The 205-nt window shown below is 42.9% G+C and overlaps 1 protein-coding gene across 1 annotated transcript in view; it reads right to left on the reverse strand.

Moving 5' to 3' along the window:
• Positions 1 to 205, reverse strand: part of rsrc1 (arginine/serine-rich coiled-coil 1) — a 117,301-nt gene that overhangs the window by 75,614 nt on the left and 41,482 nt on the right.

Here is a 205-nt window from a genome sequence, read left to right on the forward strand (position 1 = left end):
TGCTTCCTACACCGTGTTATCCTCCTGCTAGAGCCGGCACCCAACAGGAAATAAACAGAGGTATGGATTAACACAACGTTTATGTCTTTCTGTCGCATCTACTGCAGTCAGTTTCACTGTGTTCCCTTGGAAGGAATCACTGCGCATGGGTAGGCACATGTAATGACATTTTGAACATGTTTAGAGGCTAAAAACATGTTTAAAA

Source organism: Etheostoma spectabile, chromosome 3, assembly GCF_008692095.1.
Source record: "Etheostoma spectabile isolate EspeVRDwgs_2016 chromosome 3, UIUC_Espe_1.0, whole genome shotgun sequence".
Classification (NCBI taxonomy): domain Eukaryota; kingdom Metazoa; phylum Chordata; class Actinopteri; order Perciformes; family Percidae; genus Etheostoma; species Etheostoma spectabile.